This window comes from Protopterus annectens, chromosome 2.part1 (assembly GCF_019279795.1).
Source record: "Protopterus annectens isolate FY-2018-M chromosome 2.part1, PAN1.0, whole genome shotgun sequence".
In the NCBI taxonomy this organism is placed as follows: Eukaryota; Metazoa; Chordata; order Ceratodontiformes; family Protopteridae; genus Protopterus; species Protopterus annectens.
Genome location: NC_056729.1, coordinates 943,617,815 through 943,641,282, shown reverse-complemented (window position 1 = coordinate 943,641,282; position 23,468 = coordinate 943,617,815). Strand labels below are relative to the sequence as shown.

General features: G+C 40.8%; 1 protein-coding gene and 1 long non-coding RNA gene across 2 annotated transcripts in view; both read right to left on the bottom strand.

Moving 5' to 3' along the window:
• Positions 1 to 23,468, bottom strand: part of LOC122794922 (probable ATP-dependent RNA helicase DDX60) — a 2,165,155-nt gene that overhangs the window by 28,711 nt on the left and 2,112,976 nt on the right. The window lies entirely within an intron of this gene.
• Positions 764 to 9,760, bottom strand: LOC122794291. Its single transcript, XR_006363630.1, has 5 exons — positions 9,595 to 9,760; positions 7,388 to 7,553; positions 5,177 to 5,342; positions 2,966 to 3,131; positions 764 to 922 (listed from the first exon to the last, which is right to left on the bottom strand). It is a non-coding gene; the product is annotated as an uncharacterized LOC122794291 (long non-coding RNA).

Genomic DNA, 23,468 nt, shown 5'->3' with positions numbered 1-23,468 from the left:
GAGTAAATGAAACCAGGTGGATATCAAGGTAAGTGAGTAGTTATTGGGAGGGGAGGGGAGTAGGAGGACGTAACAGAGGGAGGTTTGACAGGAGGCGGGTACAGCTGAGGTAGGAGCTTAGGGTAGGTTAAGATATAGAGGAGGAGTGGTATGTAGGAGGCTAGGATAGGTGGAGAGAAGGAGGAGGTGTGGTATGTCAGGTATAAAGCTAGGGAATGGGGTGGGTGGGATAAGGGGTAGGGAGGGGGCGGGCAGAAACAGCCAGAGAGGAGAGCGAAGTCTATCAGCTAAGCAGAGTATCTGAAACACTACTGTTTCATATGCTATGTAGTTTAGAGATATGTAAAGGAGAGTTGTTAAAGAAAGATAAGAAGGTAGGCAGTAGTTTGCAAGAATATAACAGGCACAGGGAAAATAGTCAGCAGAGGGACAGTGATAGGGGTAATAGCAAGTATACAAGTAGAGATGTTCAAGATATAGTCAATTGATGAAGGATAGGGAGGAATAAGAGGGAAAAAGAGTGCAACAGGCCAGGAAAGCAAATTACAGACAGTATGGGAGCAGAAACAGGCAGGCAAGTGGGATAACAGTGGAGGAAAAGTTAGACAACCTGGGGTAGGAGGGAGTAGCAGTAAAAGAGGAAAGATGTTAGGGGTAAGTGTCTGAAAGCTGAGGGGAAAACCGTAGCTGGTGTCACGTGTGTGCTTCCACAATAGGACAAAACATAAACTAAAATAATTAGGCAAAGTGACATACAGGCAGTAGTGGAAGGATTAAGCAGCAGATAACCCGTCGTTCAAGAGGAGAATAGGGGTGCTTCTTGGGTGCCAACACAATTATCCTGCTATGTTGCTTCAGTGATACCAAGTGAGATGGGTCAGCAGGGAGGGGACAACCCGATGAGGAGCACTAGGCTTTAATGCTGTAATACAAAACAGAAGAAATATAGGGTTAGGAAGACCAAAGGAAACAGAAATAGCATAGGAGGTTAAGCAGAGGAATGGGTAGAGAGATATCAGATAAAGAAGTATGTCAGTAAAGAGAGGGAGAATTAGATATCTGCTAGTTACTATAACAGGTATACCAAGATAATATATCAATATTAGCAACAGTTGATATAAGTAATGTCAATGCAATAATACAAGTATCCAGTGAATGTAATTTGGTACAGAAATCTAGCTGTTCTAAACCAGGTTAAATGCAGATGTTAACAGTATATTCATTCACTATACAAGTAAAGGATTAAGCATTCATGTACCATGCAAGTAAGGGTATTTATATATACATACAATGTATAGAAACAATACAGTATTTATCCATTCAGTAGAGAAATTTAGTAGGATATAACGCTTGTCACCACATACAGAGAGTAATTTAAGAGAGAGCAGCGTTTGTAGTGAACATGCTCTTCAAAATTCCTCCTAGTGATTATATACAGTAGCTGACCAGAAGGCCACAGAAGAGCTATGCTTTACTTAATTACTGATAAATCAATAGTAAACAGCCACAAAAACAGTGTGTCCAGGTATTCAAGAGGGCAGGACCTCAGTAACTACATGACAATACATTATAGGTGATAGAAACCACTTGAAGGTAAAAACAGTAGTAATGCCTTTAGAAACACTAGCGACTACTTTTAGAGCTTAAATTAGTGAGAGACCACCATAAAAAGGCAGGGTCCCAACGACTACAACCTAAGACTCTTTCCACAGGTTTAGACAAATGTACAAGCAAAATAAGGCAATAACCAACTAAAATACTCCCTTATAAGCAGAAAAAGGTCAATAAATGGGTGTTACAAAACTCTATTAGGTAAAAACAGTAATTATGACTTTAAAAATATTAGCGACTACTTGCAGAGCTAAAATTGGAGAGAGACCATCATACAAGAAGCGTTAGGAGCACGCAGGATCCCAGCGACTGCAACCTAACACTCTTTCTACAGGTTTAGGTTTTAGAAACACTAGCGACTACTTACAGAGCCAAAAACAGTGAGATACAATCACAAAAGAAGCGTTAGGAGCACGCGCGATCCAGCGAGTGCAACCTAAGACTCTATCTACAGGTTTAGTCTTTAGAAACACTAGCAACTACTTACAGAGTTACAATCAGTGAGAGACATTCATAATAGAAGCGTTAGGAGCACGCCGGATCCCAGCGACTGCAACCTAAGTCTCTTTCTACAGTTTAGTCAGATATACGCTCAAAATAATGCAATATCCAATTAAAAATGCTCAATTCTGAGCAAAATAAGTCAGTATTTGAGTAGAAATGCTCACTTACCGGCAGCACACCACGCGGACAACCAGGGAAGACCTGCAGTTTTCAAGATAGGATCCAAAGTTGGCGCCTTAGCAATGAGGCCACTACATATAGCGTCCGAGGGTGTAGTGCGCTGGCGAAGCAGAAGGTAGAACCAATAGCTAGAAGGGAAGGATAGGGCGGGAGGCAGAAAGCACAGGGAAACAGCCAGAGAGGAGAGCGAAGTCTATCAGCTAAGCAGAGTATCTGAAACACTACTGTTTCATATGCTATGTAGTTTAGAGATATGTAAAGGAGAGTTGTTAAAGAAAGATAAGAAGGTAGGCAGTAGTTTGCAAGAATATAACAGGCACAGGGAAAAATAGTCAGCAGAGGGACAGTGATAGGGGTAATAGCAAGTATACAAGTAGAGATGTTCAAGATATAGTCAATTGATGAAGGATAGGGAGGAATAAGAGGGAAAAAGAGTGCAACAGGCCAGGAAAGCAAATTACAGACAGTATGGGAGCAGAAACAGGCAGGCAAGTGGGATAACAGTGGAGGAAAAGTTAGACAACCTGGGGTAGGAGGGAGTAGCAGTAAAAGAGGAAAGATGTTAGGGGTAAGTGTCTGAAAGCTGAGGGGAAAACCGTAGCTGGTGTCACGTGTGTGCTTCCACAATAGGACAAAACATAAACTAAAATAATTAGGCAAAGTGACATACAGGCAGTAGTGGAAGGATTAAGCAGCAGATAACCCGTCGTTCAAGAGGAGAATAGGGGTGCTTCTTGGGTGCCAACACAATTATCCTGCTATGTTGCTTCAGTGATACCAAGTGAGATGGGTCAGCAGGGAGGGGACAACCCGATGAGGAGCACTAGGCTTTAATGCTGTAATACAAAACAGAAGAAATATAGGGTTAGGAAGACCAAAGGAAACAGAAATAGCATAGGAGGTTAAGCAGAGGAATGGGTAGAGAGATATCAGATAAAGAAGTATGTCAGTAAAGAGAGGGAGAATTAGATATCTGCTAGTTACTATAACAGGTATACCAAGATAATATATCAATATTAGCAACAGTTGATATAAGTAATGTCAATGCAATAATACAAGTATCCAGTGAATGTAATTTGGTACAGAAATCTAGCTGTTCTAAACCAGGTTAAATGCAGATGTTAACAGTATATTCATTCACTATACAAGTAAAGGATTAAGCATTCATGTACCATGCAAGTAAGGGTATTTATATATACATACAATGTATAGAAACAATACAGTATTTATCCATTCAGTAGAGAAATTTAGTAGGATATAACGCTTGTCACCACATACAGAGAGTAATTTAAGAGAGAGCAGCGTTTGTAGTGAACATGCTCTTCAAAATTCCTCCTAGTGATTATATACAGTAGCTGACCAGAAGGCCACAGAAGAGCTATGCTTTACTTAATTACTGATAAATCAATAGTAAACAGCCACAAAAACAGTGTGTCCAGGTATTCAAGAGGGCAGGACCTCAGTAACTACATGACAATACATTATAGGTGATAGAAACCACTTGAAGGTAAAAAACAGTAGTAATGCCTTTAGAAACACTAGCGACTACTTTTAGAGCTTAAATTAGTGAGAGACCACCATAAAAAGGCAGGGTCCCAACGACTACAACCTAAGACTCTTTCCACAGGTTTAGACAAATGTACAAGCAAAATAAGGCAATAACCAACTAAAATACTCCCTTATAAGCAGAAAAAGGTCAATAAATGGGTGTTACAAAACTCTATTAGGTAAAAACAGTAATTATGACTTTAAAAATATTAGCGACTACTTGCAGAGCTAAAATTGGAGAGAGACCATCATACAAGAAGCGTTAGGAGCACGCAGGATCCCAGCGACTGCAACCTAACACTCTTTCTACAGGTTTAGGTTTTAGAAACACTAGCGACTACTTACAGAGCCAAAAACAGTGAGATACAATCACAAAAGAAGCGTTAGGAGCACGCCGGATCCAGCGAGTACAACCTAAGACTCTATCTACAGGTTTAGTCTTTAGAAACACTAGCAACTACTTACAGAGTTACAATCAGTGAGAGACATTCATAATAGAAGCGTTAGGAGCACGCCGGATCCCAGCGACTGCAACCTAAGTCTCTTTCTACAGTTTAGTCAGATATACGCTCAAAATAATGCAATATCCAATTAAAAATGCTCAATTCTGAGCAAAATAAGTCAGTATTTGAGTAGAAATGCTCACTTACCGGCAGCACACCACGCGGACAACCAGGGGAGACCTGCAGTTTTCAAGATGGGATTCAAAGATGGCGCCTTAGCAATGAGGCCACTACATATAGAGTTCGAGGGTGTAGGGGAGAGAGGAAGCAGAAGGTAGAACCAATAGCTAGAAGGGAAGGATAGGGGCGGGAGGCAGAAAGCACAGGGAAACAGCCAGAGAGGAGAGCGAAGTCTATCAGCTAAGCAGAGTATCTGAAACACTACTGTTTCATATGCTATGTAGTTTAGAGATATGTAAAGGAGAGTTGTTAAAGAAAGATAAGAAGGTAGGCAGTAGTTTGCAAGAATATAACAGGCACAAGGAAAAATAGTCAGCAGAGGGACAGTGATAGGGGTAATAGCAAGTATACAAGTAGAGATGTTCAAGATATAGTCAATTGATGAAGGATAGGGAGGAATAAGAGGGAAAAAGAGTGCAACAGGCCAGGAAAGCAAATTACAGACAGTATGGGAGCAGAAACAGGCAGGCAAGTGGGATAACAGTGGAGGAAAAGTTAGACAACCTGGGGTAGGAGGGAGTAGCAGTAAAAGAGGAAAGATGTTAGGGGTAAGTGTCTGAAAGCTGAGGGGAAAACCGTAGCTGGTGTCACGTGTGTGCTTCCACAATAGGACAAAACATAAACTAAAATAATTAGGCAAAGTGACATACAGGCAGTAGTGGAAGGATTAAGCAGCAGATAACCCGTCGTTCAAGAGGAGAATAGGGGTGCTTCTTGGGTGCCAACACAATTATCCTGCTATGTTGCTTCAGTGATACCAAGTGAGATGGGTCAGCAGGGAGGGGACAACCCGATGAGGAGCACTAGGCTTTAATGCTGTAATACAAAACAGAAGAAATATAGGGTTAGGAAGACCAAAGGAAACAGAAATAGCATAGGAGGTTAAGCAGAGGAATGGGTAGAGAGATATCAGATAAAGAAGTATGTCAGTAAAGAGAGGGAGAATTAGATATCTGCTAGTTACTATAACAGGTATACCAAGATAATATTTCAATATTAGCAACAGTTGATATAAGTAATGTCAATGCAATAATACAAGTATCCAGTGAATGTAATTTGGTACAGAAATCTAGCTGTTCTAAACCAGGTTAAATGCAGATGTTAACAGTATATTCATTCACTATACAAGTAAAGGATTAAGCATTCATGTACCATGCAAGTAAGGGTATTTATATATACATACAATGTATAGAAACAATACAGTATTTATCCATTCAGTAGAGAAATTTAGTAGGATATAACGCTTGTCACCACATACAGAGAGTAATTTAAGAGAGAGCAGCGTTTGTAGTGAACATGCTCTTCAAAATTCCTCCTAGTGATTATATACAGTAGCTGACCAGAAGGCCACAGAAGAGCTATGCTTTACTTAATTACTGATAAATCAATAGTAAACAGCCACAAAAACAGTGTGTCCAGATATTCAAGAGGGCAGGACCTCAGTAACTACATGACAATACATTATAGGTGATAGAAACCACTTGAAGGTAAAAAACAGTAGTAATGCCTTTAGAAACACTAGCGACTACTTTTAGAGCTTAAATTAGTGAGAGACCACCATAAAAAGGCAGGGTCCCAACGACTACAACCTAAGACTCTTTCCACAGGTTTTGACAAATGTACAAGCAAAATAAGGCAATAACCAACTAAAATACTCCCTTATAAGCAGAAAAAGGTCAATAAATGGGTGTTACAAAACTCTATTAGGTAAAAACAGTAATTATGACTTTAAAAATATTAGCGACTACTTGCAGAGCTAAAATTGGAGAGAGACCATCATACAAGAAGCGTTAGGAGCACGCAGGATCCCAGCGACTGCAACCTAACACTCTTTCTACAGGTTTAGGTTTTAGAAACACTAGCGACTACTTACAGAGCCAAAAACAGTGAGATACAATCACAAAAGAAGCGTTAGGAGCACGCCGGATCCAGCGAGTACAACCTAAGACTCTATCTACAGGTTTAGTCTTTAGAAACACTAGCAACTACTTACAGAGTTACAATCAGTGAGAGACATTCATAATAGAAGCGTTAGGAGCACGCCGGATCCCAGCGACTGCAACCTAAGTCTCTTTCTACAGTTTAGTCAGATATACGCTCAAAATAATGCAATATCTAATTAAAAATGCTCAATTCTGAGCAAAATAAGTCAGTATCTGAATAGAAATGCTCACTTACCGGCAGCACACCACGCGGACAACCAGCCGCGACCTGCAGCTTTCAAGATAGGATTCAAAGATGGCGCCTTAGCAATGAGGCCACTACATATAGAGTTCGAGGGTGTAGGGGGGAGGGGAAGCAGAAGGTAGAACCAATAGCTAGAAGGGAAGGATAGGGGCGGGAGGCAGAAAGCACAGGGAAACAGCCAGAGAGGAGAGCGAAGTCTATCAGCTAAGCAGAGTAGCTGAAACACTACTGTTTCATATGCTATGTAGTTTAGAGATATGTAAAGGAGAGTTGTTAAAGAAAGATAAGAAGGTAGGCAGTAGTTTGCAAGAATATAACAGGCACAAGGAAAAATAGTCAGCAGAGGGACAGTGATAGGGGTAATAGCAAGTATACAAGTAGAGATGTTCAAGATATAGTCAATTGATGAAGGATAGGGAGGAATAAGAGGGAAAAAGAGTGCAACAGGCCAGGAAAGCAAATTACAGACAGTATGGGAGCAGAAACAGGCAGGCAAGTGGGATAACAGTGGAGGAAAAGTTAGACAACCTGGGGTAGGAGGGAGTAGCAGTAAAAGAGGAAAGATGTTAGGGGTAAGTGTCTGAAAGCTGAGGGGAAAACCGTAGCTGGTGTCACGTGTGTGCTTCCACAATAGGACAAAACATAAACTAAAATAATTAGGCAAAGTGACATACAGGCAGTAGTGGAAGGATTAAGCAGCAGATAACCCGTCGTTCAAGAGGAGAATAGGGGTGCTTCTTGGGTGCCAACACAATTATCCTGCTATGTTGCTTCAGTGATACCAAGTGAGATGGGTCAGCAGGGAGGGGACAACCCGATGAGGAGCACTAGGCTTTAATGCTGTAATACAAAACAGAAGAAATATAGGGTTAGGAAGACCAAAGGAAACAGAAATAGCATAGGAGGTTAAGCAGAGGAATGGGTAGAGAGATATCAGATAAAGAAGTATGTCAGTAAAGAGAGGGAGAATTAGATATCTGCTAGTTACTATAACAGGTATACCAAGATAATATTTCAATATTAGCAACAGTTGATATAAGTAATGTCAATGCAATAATACAAGTATCCAGTGAATGTAATTTGGTACAGAAATCTAGCTGTTCTAAACCAGGTTAAATGCAGATGTTAACAGTATATTCATTCACTATACAAGTAAAGGATTAAGCATTCATGTACCATGCAAGTAAGGGTATTTATATATACATACAATGTATAGAAACAATACAGTATTTATCCATTCAGTAGAGAAATTTAGTAGGATGTAACGCTTGTCACCACATACAGAGAGTAATTTAAGAGAGAGCAGCGTTTGTAGTGAACATGCTCTTCAAAATTCCTCCTAGTGATTATATACAGTAGCTGACCAGAAGGCCACAGAAGAGCTATGCTTTACTTAATTACTGATAAATCAATAGTAAACAGCCACAAAAACAGTGTGTCCAGGTATTCAAGAGGGCAGGACCTCAGTAACTACATGACAATACATTATAGGTGATAGAAACCACTTGAAGGTAAAAAAAAACAGTAGTAATGCCTTTAGAAACACTAGCGACTACTTTTAGAGCTTAAATTAGTGAGAGACCACCATAAAAAGGCAGGGTCCCAACGACTACAACCTAAGACTCTTTCCACAGGTTTTGACAAATGTACAAGCAAAATAAGGCAATAACCAACTAAAATACTCCCTTATAAGCAGAAAAAGGTCAATAAATGGGTGTTACAAAACTCTATTAGGTAAAAACAGTAATTATGACTTTAAAAATATTAGCGACTACTTGCAGAGCTAAAATTGGAGAGAGACCATCATACAAGAAGCGTTAGGAGCACGCAGGATCCCAGCGACTGCAACCTAACACTCTTTCTACAGGTTTAGGTTTTAGAAACACTAGCGACTACTTGCAGAGCCAAAAACAGTGAGATACAATCACAAAAGAAGCGTTAGGAGCACGCCGGATCCAGCGAGTACAACCTAAGACTCTATCTACAGGTTTAGTCTTTAGAAACACTAGCAACTACTTACAGAGTTACAATCAGTGAGAGACATTCATAATAGAAGCGTTAGGAGCACGCCGGATCCCAGCGACTGCAACCTAAGTCTCTTTCTACAGTTTAGTCAGATATACGCTCAAAATAATGCAATATCTAATTAAAAATGCTCAATTCTGAGCAAAATAAGTCAGTATCTGAATAGAAATGCTCACTTACCGGCAGCACACCACGGACAACCAGGGAGACCTGCAGTTTTCAAGATGGGATTCAAAGATGGCGCCTTAGCAATGAGGCCACTACATATAGAGTTCGAGGGTGTAGGGGAGGGAAGCAGAAGGTAGAACCAATAGCTAGAAGGGAAGGATAGGGCGGAGGCAGAAAGCACAGGGAAACAGCCAGAGAGGAGAGCGAAGTCTATCAGCTAAGCAGAGTAGCTGAAACACTACTGTTTCATATGCTATGTAGTTTAGAGATATGTAAAGGAGAGTTTGTTAGAGAAAGATAAGAAGGTAGGCAGTAGTTTGCAAGAATATAACAGGCACAAGGAAAAATAGTCAGCAGAGGGACAGTGATAGGGGTAATAGCAAGTATACAAGTAGAGATGTTCAAGATATAGTCAATTGATGAAGGATAGGGAGGAATAAGAGGGAAAAAGAGTGCAACAGGCCAGGAAAGCAAATTACAGACAGTATGGGAGCAGAAACAGGCAGGCAAGTGGGATAACAGTGGAGGAAAAGTTAGACAACCTGGGGTAGGAGGGAGTAGCAGTAAAAGAGGAAAGATGTTAGGGGTAAGTGTCTGAAAGCTGAGGGGAAAACCGTAGCTGGTGTCACGTGTGTGCTTCCACAATAGGACAAAACATAAACTAAAATAATTAGGCAAAGTGACATACAGGCAGTAGTGGAAGGATTAAGCAGCAGATAACCCGTCGTTCAAGAGGAGAATAGGGGTGCTTCTTGGGTGCCAACACAATTATCCTGCTATGTTGCTTCAGTGATACCAAGTGAGATGGGTCAGCAGGGAGGGGACAACCCGATGAGGAGCACTAGGCTTTAATGCTGTAATACAAAACAGAAGAAATATAGGGTTAGGAAGACCAAAGGAAACAGAAATAGCATAGGAGGTTAAGCAGAGGAATGGGTAGAGAGATATCAGATAAAGAAGTATGTCAGTAAAGAGAGGGAGAATTAGATATCTGCTAGTTACTATAACAGGTATACCAAGATAATATTTCAATATTAGCAACAGTTGATATAAGTAATGTCAATGCAATAATACAAGTATCCAGTGAATGTAATTTGGTACAGAAATCTAGCTGTTCTAAACCAGGTTAAATGCAGATGTTAACAGTATATTCATTCACTATACAAGTAAAGGATTAAGCATTCATGTACCATGCAAGTAAGGGTATTTATATATACATACAATGTATAGAAACAATACAGTATTTATCCATTCAGTAGAGAAATTTAGTAGGATGTAACGCTTGTCACCACATACAGAGAGTAATTTAAGAGAGAGCAGCGTTTGTAGTGAACATGCTCTTCAAAATTCCTCCTAGTGATTATATACAGTAGCTGACCAGAAGGCCACAGAAGAGCTATGCTTTACTTAATTACTGATAAATCAATAGTAAACAGCCACAAAAACAGTGTGTCCAGATATTCAAGAGGGCAGGACCTCAGTAACTACATGACAATACATTATAGGTGATAGAAACCACTTGAAGGTAAAAAAACAGTAGTAATGCCTTTAGAAACACTAGCGACTACTTTTAGAGCTTAAATTAGTGAGAGACCACCATAAAAAGGCAGGGTCCCAACGACTACAACCTAAGACTCTTTCCACAGGTTTTGACAAATGTACAAGCAAAATAAGGCAATAACCAAGTAAAATACTCCCTTACAAGCAGAAAAAGGTCAATAAATGGGTGTTACAAAACTCTATTAGGTAAAAACAGTAATTATGACTTTAGAAATATTAGCGACTACTTGCAGAGCTAAAATTGGAGAGAGACCATCATACAAGAAGCGTTAGGAGCACGCAGGATCCCAGCGACTGCAACCTAACACTCTTTCTACAGGGTTAGGTTTTAGAAACACTAGCGACTACTTGCAGAGCCAAAAACAGTGAGATACAATCACAAAAGAAGCGTTAGGAGCACGCCGGATCCAGCGAGTACAACCTAAGACTCTTTCTACAGGTTTAGTCTTTAGAAACACTAGCAACTACTTACAGAGTTACAATCAGTGAGAGACATTCATAATAGAAGCGTTAGGAGCACGCCGGATCCCAGCGACTGAAACCTAAGTCTCTTTCTACAGTTTAGTCAGATATACGCTCAAAATAATGCAATATCTAATTAAAAATGCTCAATTCTGAGCAAAATAAGTCAGTATCTGAATAGAAATGCTCACTTACCGGCAGCACACCACGCGGACAACCAGGGGAGACCTGCAGTTTTCAAGATGGGATTCAAAGATGGCGCCTTAGCAATGAGGCCACTACATATAGAGTTCGAGGGTGTAGGGGGGAGGGGAAGCAGAAGGTAGAACCAATAGCTAGAAGGGAAGGATAGGGCGGGAGGCAGAAAGCACAGGGAAACAGCCAGAGAGGAGAGCGAAGTCTATCAGCTAAGCAGAGTAGCTGAAACACTACTATTTCATATGCTATGTAGTTTAGAGATATGTAAAGGAGAGTTTGTTAAAGAAAGATAAGAAGGTAGGCAGTAGTTTACAAGAATATAACAGGCACAAGGAAAAATAGTCAGCAGAGGGACAGTGATAGGGGTAATAGCAAGTATACAAGTAGAGATGTTCAAGATATAGTCAATTGATGAAGGATAGGGAGGAATAAGAGGGAAAAAGAGTGCAACAGGCCAGGAAAGCAAATTACAGACAGTATGGGAGCAGAAACAGGCAGGCAAGTGGGATAACAGTGGAGGAAAAGTTAGACAACCTGGGGTAGGAGGGAGTAGCAGTAAAAGAGGAAAGATGTTAGGGGTAAGTGTCTGAAAGCTGAGGGGAAAACCGTAGCTGGTGTCACGTGTGTGCTTCCACAATAGGACAAAACATAAACTAAAATAATTAGGCAAAGTGACATACAGGCAGTAGTGGAAGGATTAAGCAGCAAATAACCCGTCGTTCAAGAGGAGAATAGGGGTGCTTCTTGGGTGCCAACACAATTTTCCTGCTATGTTGCTTCAGTGATACCAAGTGAGATGGGTCAGCAGGGAGGGGACAACCCGATGAGGAGCACTAGGCTTTAATGCTGGAATACAAAACAGAAGAAATATAGGGTTAGGAAGACCAAAGGAAACAGAAATAGCATAGGAGGTTAAGCAGAGGAATGGGTAGAGAGATATCAGATAAAGAAGTATGTCAGTAAAGAGAGGGAGAATTAGATATCTGCTAGTTACTATAACAGGTATACCAAGATAATATTTCAATATTAGCAACAGTTGATATAAGTAATGTCAATGCAATAATACAAGTATCCAGTGAATGTAATTTGGTACAGAAATCTAGCTGTTCTAAACCAGGTTAAATGCAGATGTTAACAGTATATTCATTCACTATACAAGTAAAGGATTAAGCATTCATGTACCATGCAAGTAAGGGTATTTATATATACATACAATGTATAGAAACAATACAGTATTTATCCATTCAGTAGAGAAATTTAGTAGGATGTAACGCTTGTCACCACATACAGAGAGTAATTTAAGAGAGAGCAGCGTTTGTAGTGAACATGCTCTTCAAAATTCCTCCTAGTGATTATATACAGTAGCTGACCAGAAAGCCACAGAAGAGCTATGCTTTACTTAATTACTGATAAATCAATAGTAAACAGCCACAAAAACAGTGTGTCCAGATATTCAAGAGGGCAGGACCTCAGTAACTACATGACAATACATTATAGGTGATAGAAACCACTTGAAGGTAAAAACAGTAGTAATGCCTTTAGAAACACTAGCGACTACTTTTAGAGCTTAAATTAGTGAGAGACCACCATAAAAAGGCAGGGTCCCAACGACTACAACCTAAGACTCTTTTCACAGGTTTTGACAAATGTACAAGCAAAATAAGGCAATAACCAAGTAAAATACTCCCTTACAAGCAGAAAAAGGTCAATAAATGGGTGTTACAAAACTCTATTAGGTAAAAACAGTAATTATGACTTTAGAAATATTAGCGACTACTTGCAGAGCTAAAATTGGAGAGAGACCATCATACAAGAAGCGTTAGGAGCACGCAGGATCCCAGCGACTGCAACCTAACACTCTTTCTACAGGCTTAGGTTTTAGAAACACTAGCGACTACTTGCAGAGCCAAAAACAGTGAGATACAATCACAAAAGAAGCGTTAGGAGCACGCCGGATCCAGCGAGTACAACCTAAGACTCTTTCTACAGGTTTAGTCTTTAGAAACACTAGCAACTACTTACAGAGTTACAATCAGTGAGAGACATTCATAATAGAAGCGTTAGGAGCACGCGGATCCCAGCGACTGAAACCTAAGTCTCTTTCTACAGTTTAGTCAGATATACGCTCAAAATAATGCAATATCTAATTAAAAATGCTCAATTCTGAGCAAAATAAGTCAGTATCTGAATAGAAATGCTCACTTACCGGCAGCACACCACGCGGACAACCAGGGAGACCTGCAGTTTTCAAGATGGGATTCAAAGATGGCGCCTTAGCAATGAGGCCACTACATATAGAGTTCGAGGGTGTAGGGGGAAGGGGAAGCAGAAGGTAGAACCAATAGCTAGAAGGGAAGGATAGAGGCGGAGGCAGAAAGCACAGGGAAAAAGGCAGAGAGGAGAGCGAAGTCTATCAGCTAAGCAGAGTAGCTGAAACACTACTATTTCATATGCTATGTAGTTTAGAGATATGTAAAGGAGAGTTTGTTAAAGAAAGATAAGAAGGTAGGCAGTAGTTTACAAGAATATAACAGGCACAAGGAAAAATAGTCAGCAGAGGGACAGTGATAGGGGTAATAGCAAGTATACAAGTAGAGATGTTCAAGATATAGTCAATTGATGAAGGATAGGGAGGAATAAGAGGGAAAAAGAGTGCAACAGGCCAGGAAAGCAAATTACAGACAGTATGGGAGCAGAAACAGGCAGGCAAGTGGGATAACAGTGGAGGAAAAGTTAGACAACCTGGGGTAGGAGGGAGTAGCAGTAAAAGAGGAAAGATGTTAGGGGTAAGTGTCTGAAAGCTGAGGGGAAAACCGTAGCTGGTGTCACGTGTGTGCTTCCACAATAGGACAAAACATAAACTAAAATAATTAGGCAAAGTGACATACAGGCAGTAGTGGAAGGATTAAGCAGCAAATAACCCGTCGTTCAAGAGGAGAATAGGGGTGCTTCTTGGGTGCCAACACAATTTTCCTGCTATGTTGCTTCAGTGATACCAAGTGAGATGGGTCAGCAGGGAGGGACAACCCGATGAGGAGCACTAGGCTTTAATGCTGGAATACAAAACAGAAGAAATATAGGGTTAGGAAGACCAAAGGAAACAGAAATAGCATAGGAGGTTAAGCAGAGGAATGGGTAGAGAGATATCAGATAAAGAAGTATGTCAGTAAAGAGAGGGAGAATTAGATATCTGCTAGTTACTATAACAGGTATACCAAGATAATATTTCAATATTAGCAACAGTTGATATAAGTAATGTCAATGCAATAATACAAGTATCCAGTGAATGTAATTTGGTACAGAAATCTAGCTGTTCTAAACCAGGTTAAATGCAGATGTTAACAGTATATTCATTCACTATACAAGTAAAGGATTAAGCATTCATGTACCATGCAAGTAAGGGTATTTATATATACATACAAAGTATAGAAACAATACAGTATTTATCCATTCAGTAGAGAAATTTAGTAGGATGTAACGCTTGTCACCACATACAGAGAGTAATTTAAGAGAGAGCAGCGTTTGTAGTGAACATGCTCTTCAAAATTCCTCCTAGTGATTATATACAGTAGCTGACCAGAAAGCCACAGAAGAGCTATGCTTTACTTAATTACTGATAAATCAATAGTAAACAGCCACAAAAACAGTGTGTCCAGATATTCAAGAGGGCAGGACCTCAGTAACTACATGACAATACATTATAGGTGATAGAAACCACTTGAAGGTAAAAAAACAGTAGTAATGCCTTTAGAAACACTAGCGACTACTTTTAGAGCTTAAATTAGTGAGAGACCACCATAAAAAGGCAGGGTCCCAACGACTACAACCTAAGACTCTTTTCACAGGTTTTGACAAATGTACAAGCAAAATAAGGCAATAACCAAGTAAAATACTCCCTTACAAGCAGAAAAAGGTCAATAAATGGGTGTTACAAAACTCTATTAGGTAAAAACAGTAATTATGACTTTAGAAATATTAGCGACTACTTGCAGAGCTAAAATTGGAGAGAGACCATCATACAAGAAGCGTTAGGAGCACGCAGGATCCCAGCGACTGCAACCTAACACTCTTTCTACAGGCTTAGGTTTTAGAAACACTAGCGACTACTTGCAGAGCCAAAAACAGTGAGATACAATCACAAAAGAAGCGTTAGGAGCACGCCGGATCCAGCGAGTACAACCTAAGACTCTTTCTACAGGTTTAGTCTTTAGAAACACTAGCAACTACTTACAGAGTTACAATCAGTGAGAGACATTCATAATAGAAGCGTTAGGAGCACGCCGGATCCCAGCGACTGAAACCTAAGTCTCTTTCTACAGTTTAGTCAGATATACGCTCAAAATAATGCAATATCTAATTAAAAATGCTCAATTCTGAGCAAAATAAGTCAGTATCTGAATAGAAATGCTCACTTACCGGCAGCACACCACGCGGACAACCAGGGAGACCTGCAGTTTTCAAGATGGGATTCAAAGATGGCGCCTTAGCAATGAGGCCACTACATATAGAGTTCGAGGGTGTAGGGGAGGGAAGCAGAAGGTAGAACCAATAGCTAGAAGGGAAGGATAGGGCGGGAGGCAGAAAGCACAGGGAAACAGCCAGAGAGGAGAGCGATGGCTAGCAGCTAAGCAGAGTAGCTGAAACACTACTATTTCATATGCTATGTAGTTTAGAGATATGTAAAGGAGAGTTTGTTAAAGAAAGATAAGAAGGTAGGCAGTAGTTTACAAGAATATAACAGGCACAAGGAAAAATAGTCAGCAGAGGGACAGTGATAGGGGTAATAGCAAGTATACAAGTAGAGATGTTCAAGATATAGTCAATTGATGAAGGATAGGGAGGAATAAGAGGGAAAAAGAGTGCAACAGGCCAGGAAAGCAAATTACAGACAGTATGGGAGCAGAAACAGGCAGGCAAGTGGGATAACAGTGGAGGAAAAGTTAGACAACCTGGGGTAGGAGGGAGTAGCAGTAAAAGAGGAAAGATGTTAGGGGTAAGTGTCTGAAAGCTGAGGGGAAAACCGTAGCTGGTGTCACGTGTGTGCTTCCACAATAGGACAAAACATAAACTAAAATAATTAGGCAAAGTGACATACAGGCAGTAGTGGAAGGATTAAGCAGCAAATAACCCGTCGTTCAAGAGGAGAATAGGGGTGCTTCTTGGGTGCCAACACAATTTTCCTGCTATGTTGCTTCAGTGATACCAAGTGAGATGGGTCAGCAGGGAGGGGACAACCCGATGAGGAGCACTAGGCTTTAATGCTGGAATACAAAACAGAAGAAATATAGGGTTAGGAAGACCAAAGGAAACAGAAATAGCATAGGAGGTTAAGCAGAGGAATGGGTAGAGAGATATCAGATAAAGAAGTATGTCAGTAAAGAGAGGGAGAATTAGATATCTGCTAGTTACTATAACAGGTATACCAAGATAATATTTCAATATTAGCAACAGTTGATATAAGTAATGTCAATGCAATAATACAAGTATCCAGTGAATGTAATTTGGTACAGAAATCTAGCTGTTCTAAACCAGGTTAAATGCAGATGTTAACAGTATATTCATTCACTATACAAGTAAAGGATTAAGCATTCATGTACCATGCAAGTAAGGGTATTTATATATACATACAAAGTATAGAAACAATACAGTATTTATCCATTCAGTAGAGAAATTTAGTAGGATGTAACGCTTGTCACCACATACAGAGAGTAATTTAAGAGAGAGCAGCGTTTGTAGTGAACATGCTCTTCAAAATTCCTCCTAGTGATTATATACAGTAGCTGACCAGAAAGCCACAGAAGAGCTATGCTTTACTTAATTACTGATAAATCAATAGTAAACAGCCACAAAAACAGTGTGTCCAGATATTCAAGAGGGCAGGACCTCAGTAACTACATGACAATACATTATAGGTGATAGAAACCACTTGAAGGTAAAAAACAGTAGTAATGCCTTTAGAAACACTAGCGACTACTTTTAGAGCTTAAATTAGTGAGAGACCACCATAAAAGGCAGGGTCCCAACGACTACAACCTAAGACTCTTTCCACAGGTTTTGACAAATGTACAAGCAAAATAAGGCAATAACCAAGTAAAATACTCCCTTATAAGCAGAAAAAGGTCAATAAATGGGTGTTACAAAACTCTATTAGGTAAAAACAGTAATTATGACTTTAGAAATATTAGCGACTACTTGCAGAGCTAAAATTGGAGAGAGACCATCATACAAGAAGCGTTAGGAGCACGCAGGATCCCAGCGACTGCAACCTAACACTCTTTCTACAGGTTTAGGTTTTAGAAACACTAGCGACTACTTACAGAGCCAAAAACAGTGAGATACAATCACAAAAGAAGCGTTAGGAGCACGCCGGGATCCAGCGAGTACAACCTAAGACTCTATCTACAGGTTTAGTCTTTAGAAACACTAGCAACTACTTACAGAGTTACAATCAGTGAGAGACATTCATAATAGAAGCGTTAGGAGCACGCCGGATCCCAGCGACTGAAACCTAAGTCTCTTTCTACAGTTTAGTCAGATATACGCCAAAACAAAATAATGCAATATCTAATTAAAAATGCTCAATTCTGAGCAAAATAAGTCAGTATCTGAATAGAAATGCTCACTTACCGGCAGCACACCACGCGGACAACCAGGGGAGACCTGCAGTTTTCAAGATGGGATTCAAAGATGGCGCCTTAGCAATGAGGCCACTACATATAGAGTTCGAGGTGGGGGGAGGGAAGCAGAAGGTAGAACCAATAGCTAGAAGGGAAGGGCGGAGGCAGAAAGCACAGGGAAACAGCCAGAGGAGAGAGGAAGTCTATCAGCTAAGCAGAGTAGCTGAAACACTACTGTTTCATATGCTATGTAGTTTAGAGATATGTAAAGGAGAGTTGTTAAAGAAAGATAAGAAGGTAGGCAGTAGTTTGCAAGAATATAACAGGCACAGGGAAAAATAGTCAGCAGAGGGACAGTGATAGGGGTAATAGCAAGTATACAAGTAGAGATGTTCAAGATATAGTCAATTGATGAAGGATAGGGAGGAATAAGAGGGAAAAAGAGTGCAACAGGCCAGGAAAGCAAATTACAGACAGTATGGGAGCAGAAACAGGCAGGCAAGTGGGATAACAGTGGAGGAAAAGTTAGACAACCTGGGGTAGGAGGGAGTAGCAGTAAAAGAGGAAAGATGTTAGGGTAAGTGTCTGAAAGCTGAGGGAAAACCGTAGCTGGTGTCACGTGTGTGCTTCCACAATAGGACAAAACATAAACTAAAATAATTAGGCAAAGTGACATACAGGCAGTAGTGGAAGGATTAAGCAGCAGATAACCCGTCGTTCAAGAGGAGAATAGGGGTGCTTCTTGGGTGCCAACACAATTATCCTGCTATGTTGCTTCAGTGATACCAAGTGAGATGGGTCAGCAGGAGGGGACAACCCGATGAGGAGCACTAGGCTTTAATGAGGCAGTAGTGGAAGGATTAAGCAGCAGATAACCCGTCGCTCAAGAGGAGAATAGGGTGCTTCTTGGGTGCCAACACAATTATCCTGCTATGTTGCTTCGGTGATACCAAGTGAGATGGGTCAGCAGGAGGGGACAACCCAATGAGGAGCACTAGGCTTTAATGAGGCAGTAGTGGAAGGATTAAGCAGCAGATAACCCGTCGTTCAAGAGGAGAATAGGGGTGCTTCTTGGGTGCCAACACAATTATCCTGCTATGTTGCTTCAGTGATACCAAGTGAGATGGGTCAGCAGGGAGGGACAACCCGATGAGGAGCACTAGGCTTTAATGAGGCAGTAGTGGAAGGATTAAGCAGCAGATAACCCGTCGTTCAAGAGGAGAATAGGGGTGCTTCTTGGGTGCCAACACAATTATCCTGCTATGTTGCTTCAGTGATACCAAGTGAGATGGGTCAGCAGGGAGGGGACAACCCGATGAGGAGCACTAGGCTTTAATGAGGCAGTAGTGGAAGGATTAAGCAGCAGATAACCCGTCGTTCAAGAGGAGAATAGGGGTGCTTCTTGGGTGCCAACACAATTATCCTGCTATGTTGCTTCAGTGATACCAAGTGAGATGGGTCAGCAGGGAGGGGACAACCCGATGAGGAGCACTAGGCTTTAATGCGGCAGCACACCATGCGGACAACCAGGGGAGACCTGCAGCTTTCAAGATAGGATTCAAAGATCCTCTACTTCTTGGCATTAACAAAGCAGAACCATCTAACAGCAAGAAAAGTCCTGCAAGCCTTGGGTTTCATGGCATCCTGCATAATATTGGTTCCACATGCCAGACTGCATATGAGAAAGTTACAGTAGTACCTAAGGAATTTATGGTCTCAGCACAAGCACAGCCTAGAAACCCAAATTCCAATAATTCCATGCCTGAAACAAGAATTCCAATGGTGGGCTCAGGCCTGTCAATCAAATAAAGGACTGCCCTTCCACAACACTCAACCCAGCCAAACCATCACAACGGATGCCTCAGACCTCGGTTGGGGGGCCCACATGCTGGACAAGTGCATACAAGGTTTATGGACTCAAGACCAGTTGCACCTACACATAAATCAAAAGGAAATGCTGGCAGTAAAACTGGCAATTCAGTCATTCAGACCATTTCTTCGACAAGGTCAGCTGTTGATAAGGACAGACAATACCACAGTTATGTGGTACATCAACATACAAGGAGGCACACATTCGTACCCTCTATGCCGGATGGCAATGGACCTCTGGAATGTGGCCCTGAGCTACAACATTCACTTACAAGCAATTTTTGTACCAGGAAAAGAAAACATTCTAGCAGACATACTAAGCAGAACTACCACGGATGCCCACGAATGGATGCTGCATCCGGACATCTTCAAAGCCATTACAAGAAAATGGGGACTCCCAGAAATAGACTTATTTGCATCCCCACGCAATCACCAACTAAAAAATTCTGCACAAGGACGTACCACCCACTTGCTTGGAAGGTGGACTCCCTATCTTTCAGTTGGAAAAACCTGACAGCATATGCATTCCCACCACTTCCTTTGATGCACAAGGTGCTATTGAAGATCAAAGAGGACCGTCCAAGGATCATTCTGATAGCTCCAGACTGGCCAAGACAACATTGGTACCCATTACTGAGGAGCATGTCTCGGGAACAAATATGGCCCCTACCACTAGTTCCCTTGCTGTTAACACAGAACAACTGCAACACCCTGCATCCAAACCTGAAAACACTGCAGCTGACTGCCTGGAACATTGCATAAAACCAATTAACCCAAATTTATCCCAAAGGGTTAAAGACATTATCTTGGAGGCTCGCAGACCCTCAACAAGGAAAAATTATTCAGCAAAATGGAAAAGATATCTCATTTGGAGTACTGCAAAAGGAGAAAATGTGTCACTGGTAAACATAGCCAACATCCTGTAATACTTGGCAGAGCTCTTCCACAAAGGTCTGTCCTATTCTTCCATTAAGATTCATGCATCAGCTATTTCAGCAGAATACGACTTGGATCCTCCAGTCTTCTCACATCCTCTGCTCAGGCAGTTTCTGAGAGGAATTAAAAATGTAAAACCACCTAGGAAGCCACCATTGCCAGCATGGGACTTGAACTTTGTGCTAGAAAAATTGACACTCCCTCCTTTCGAACCAGCAGCAACAGCAGAATTACAATACTTATCATGGAAAACTGCCTTCCTGCTGGCAATCACTTCAGCAAGAAGGGTATCTGAGCTACAGGCATTAATGGCAGTACAGCCCTTCCTGATCTTCCATCAAGATAGAGTGTCCATGAGAACAAATCCTACTTTTATGCCTAAGGTGGTCTCCAGAGTATCTCTAAATCAGGCTATCCACCTACCTACATTCTTCCCAACCCACAGAACAGGCGAGAAAGACTGTTGCATACCTTGGATGTACATAGACAATTACGCTACTACCTGGACAGGACCAAGGGCAATAGAAAAACTGACCAGCTACTGGTAGCATATGCAACAGGAATGGAAGGAAAAGCAATTTCAAAACAGACAATCTCTAAGTGGATAGGAAATTGCATTAGATTTTGTTACTCCTACCATGGGAAGAATAACTCCAGAAAACATCAGGCCTCACTCTACAAGGGCTACAGCCACTACCACAGCTTTTCTACGAGGAGTGGCTACCAAAGACATTTTAGAGGCTGCTACTTGGAGCTCCGTGCATACATTTGCCAAGCATTATAATTTACCTTTATACTCTAGATCCCGAGCAGGTTTTGCCACTGCTGTTTTGCAAGGGATCTTAACTACACCATAATTTTATTTCTCCTCCTCCCCTAGTTTGGCTATGGTATTCTACCCATTTGTAAGGACTGCAGATGCATCCTTGAAGGACATAGTACAGTTTTGTACCTACCATAAATGTAGATGTCCGATAGGAATGCATCTGCAGTCAGGATTACCCACCCTCCTTCGCCTCTGTGGTACTCCTAGGGTATTTGCCCATCTTGTAGCTAGCTGGGGGAATCTATTATGGTGTATTTGTTTGTATATATGTACATACATGCTTATTTTTGTTTGCTCTCTACTATTTGGAATCATTTGCATTTATCCAAATTTAGCCTTCCTAGAGGGCACCTGGCATCTGGGGCAAGAAACACTGAGGAAAATGGCGTCGGCTGATGCCTTTATACCCGAATAACTGCAGCTATGACGTCGGGTGAAGTGCAACACCAGCCGAGGCCAGACCCAGACTTTGGAATCCGGCCGACCGAAGGGCTGCCTGACGACAGGACAACCCATTTGTAAGGACTGCAGATGCATTCCTATCGGACATCTACATTTATGGTAGGTACAAAACTGTACTTTCTTAAAATGTGTAATAATTTGGAGCTTTTCTCCCCAGACCTCCATTGAAAATGGGCTTCTACCCAGTCGGTCATTCCTGGTAATTAAATGTCAATAAATAAATAAATAATTCTCGGGGAACAGATGTAATTCCTGCGGAAATCTGGAAATTAGATGAGAAGAATGTGATGAAACTAAAACAACCACAAACTTGAGCCTGACAGTTAAAATCCACTTGTAATGTTATAGAATCACTGCCACCACCAGGATCACTCGCAAAGAAACTTTATTAAAATTACAACGAAATTAGACCGATTGAGAACTTTCTTCCCTTCCAAAGGGATTTCATCAGAATGTATTACCATTCCAGATTTCCCCATTTAAATACTTTTGGAAATGTGATGATGTCATTCATTGAAAGCCATTACTGCTCATTTAAAGTGCTTGCTACATAAAATTCTGTTATAATTTAAAAAAACCTGGAGGGGCTGTGTTACCTAAAGAGGTTAAAGACCCTTCAATATGGCTTCATATAGACCGATTCAATTTAAAACTGCGATTGTAAAGTGTTTGTGTCTATACTAGCTAAGAGAGTGGCAAATATGCTACCACAGTTGATAGACCTGGATCAATGTGTTTTTTGTAGAGGGGAGGCAAACATTTGACAACATTAATAGAAAAATGATGATCCAGATGGAAATGGAGTGCAAGAAACACAGCTATCACTGATGAGTCTTGATGCAGAGAATGCAGTCAACAGAGGCAACTGGGATTTTATGAACAGGACAATGGTAGCATCTGCATTCCCTGACAGAATAATAAGATTAATAAGGAGGATATATGAAGGATTGGGGGCAAGAATTAAGGTGTGAGGGTTCCTTTCTGACCAGCTGCCTTTGATCAAAGGAACCAGGAAGGGATTCTCTCCTTCCCCTATGAAGTTTGCTTAACACCCAGCGGTTTAAACCTTGGCTCTAAATGACTGTCACTGATGAAGTGACATCCTGACCCCATGTGCAAAAATGGGAAAAAGGGTTATGGATGGATGAGTTTAGAGTTATTAGAAAAGCAAATACAAAATTCTCAAAATATAACTGGCATGGAAATCAAGGGAAGTTTTAACTTTATTTGCAGATGATATTATTTTACTTGATGAATTCAGAAAGAGACATTTTACTGTTGTGGAACATTTTCAGGCATTATCAAGTATTTTCAGGATATGAAATAAATGAGGGTAAAACAAAAGACACCACAGTAAACTATGTACCCTTGCATAAATTGGTTCAGCAATAGTCATACTTATGGAGGCACAATAAAGATGAAGTGTTCAAATCTATGGATTGAAAAGGATTCTGTTATGGTAGCTAATGATATGTGAGAAGACAATACAAAAACTAAGAAACTGGAAGCTCTTGATTATGGAGATGAGTAGCAAGATACAAGTAGTGAAATGTTTTAGTTTCTTTAATCTTTAATATAGGCCAGGTGCTTTTTTATCAACCAGAGAAGTTGTAGATGACAATTAATAAAGCG